The sequence below is a fragment of the Panthera onca genome, unplaced genomic scaffold (genome assembly GCF_046562875.1).
Source record: "Panthera onca isolate mPanOnc1 unplaced genomic scaffold, mPanOnc1 haplotype 2 h2.h2tg000242l_path, whole genome shotgun sequence".
Taxonomy (NCBI): Eukaryota; Metazoa; Chordata; class Mammalia; order Carnivora; family Felidae; genus Panthera; species Panthera onca.
The window spans coordinates 21,557-23,993 of NW_027675858.1; positions in this window are offsets into that span (position 1 = coordinate 21,557).

The window sequence follows — 2,437 nt, forward strand, 5'->3', positions numbered from 1 at the left end:
AGTCCTACTCACATGACAAAAAATCGCCCCACTATCAATCCTATACCAAATCTCACCCACCATTAACCCCAACCTACTCTTAACAATAGCCATTATATCAGTTATAGTCGGAGGCTGAGGAGGACTTAACCAAACCCAGCTACGAAAAATCATAGCATACTCCTCAATTGCCCACATAGGCTGGATAGCAGCCATCATAATATATAGCCCCACAATAATAATTTTAAACCTGACCATCTACATTATTATAACACTAACCACCTTCATACTATTCATATATAACTCCACCACAACAACATCATCCCTATCACAGACATGAAATAAAGCACCTCTAATCACTTCATTTATCCTAGTACTAATAATATCTCTAGGCGGCCTCCCTCCACTCTCCGGCTTCATCCCAAAATGGATAATCATTCAAGAACTAACTAAAAACGAAATAATTATAATACCCACACTGCTGGCTATAACCGCCCTACTTAACCTGTACTTCTATATACGACTAACATATGCTACTACACTAACTATATTTCCCTCAAACAACTGCATAAAGATAAAATGACGATTCGAATGCACAAAAAAAATAATCTTCTTACCCCCCTTAATTGTAATATCTACCATACTGCTACCACTCGCACCAATACTATCCATCCTAGATTAGAAGTTTAGGTTAAATTAGACCAAGAGCCTTCAAAGCTCTAAGTAAGCCCTAGCAGACTTAACTTCTGCATACCAACTAACCCTTAAGGACTGCAAGAGTCTATCTCACATCAATTGATTGCAAATCAAACACTTTAATTAAGCTAAGCCCTTACTAGATTGGTGGGCCCCAACCCCACGAAATTTTAGTTAACAGCTAAATACCCTAATCAACTGGCTTCAATCTACTTCTCCCGCCGTCTGGAAAAAAAAGGCGGGAGAAGCCCCGGCAGCCTCAAGCTGCTTCTTTGAATTTGCAATTCAATATGACACTCACTGCAGGACTTGGTAAAAAGAGGACTGAACCTCTGTCTTTAGATTTACAGTCTAATGCTTACTCAGCCATTTTACCTATGTTCATAAACCGCTGACTATTTTCAACCAATCACAAAGATATTGGAACTCTCTACCTTCTATTTGGCGCCTGGGCTGGTATGGTGGGGACTGCTCTCAGTCTCTTAATCCGAGCTGAGCTAGGTCAACCTGGCACACTATTAGGGGACGACCAGATTTATAATGTAGTCGTCACCGCCCATGCTTTTGTAATAATCTTCTTCATAGTGATGCCTATCATGATTGGAGGATTCGGAAACTGATTAGTCCCATTAATGATTGGGGCTCCCGACATAGCATTCCCTCGAATGAATAATATGAGCTTCTGACTCCTCCCTCCATCTTTCCTACTTTTGCTCGCATCATCTATGGTAGAGGCTGGAGCAGGGACTGGGTGGACAGTATACCCACCTCTAGCCGGTAACCTAGCTCATGCAGGAGCATCCGTAGATCTAACTATTTTTTCACTGCACCTGGCAGGTGTCTCCTCAATCTTAGGTGCTATTAATTTTATTACTACTATTATCAATATAAAACCCCCTGCTATATCCCAATATCAAACACCCCTGTTTGTCTGATCGGTTTTAATCACTGCTGTATTACTACTTCTATCACTGCCAGTTTTAGCAGCAGGCATCACTATACTACTGACAGATCGAAATCTAAACACCACATTTTTTGACCCCGCCGGAGGAGGGGATCCTATCTTATATCAACACCTATTCTGATTTTTCGGTCACCCAGAAGTCTACATTTTAATTTTACCCGGGTTTGGAATAATTTCACATATTGTCACCTATTACTCAGGTAAAAAGGAACCTTTTGGCTATATGGGAATGGTTTGAGCTATAATATCAATTGGCTTTCTGGGCTTTATTGTATGAGCCCATCACATGTTCACTGTAGGGATAGACGTGGACACACGAGCATACTTTACATCAGCTACTATAATTATTGCTATTCCCACTGGGGTAAAAGTATTTAGCTGACTGGCTACTCTTCATGGGGGTAATATCAAATGGTCCCCCGCCATGCTATGAGCCCTGGGATTCATTTTCCTATTTACCGTAGGGGGCTTAACAGGAATTGTACTGGCAAATTCCTCATTAGATATTGTCCTTCACGACACATACTACGTAGTAGCCCACTTCCACTACGTATTGTCAATAGGAGCAGTATTTGCTATCATAGGGGGTTTCGTTCATTGATTCCCCCTATTCTCAGGATACACTCTTGATGACACTTGGGCAAAAATTCATTTTACGATTATGTTTGTAGGCGTCAATATAACGTTTTTCCCTCAGCATTTTCTAGGCCTGTCCGGAATGCCCCGACGTTATTCTGACTATCCAGACGCATACACAACTTGAAACACAGTCTCATCAATAGGCTCTTTTATTTCACT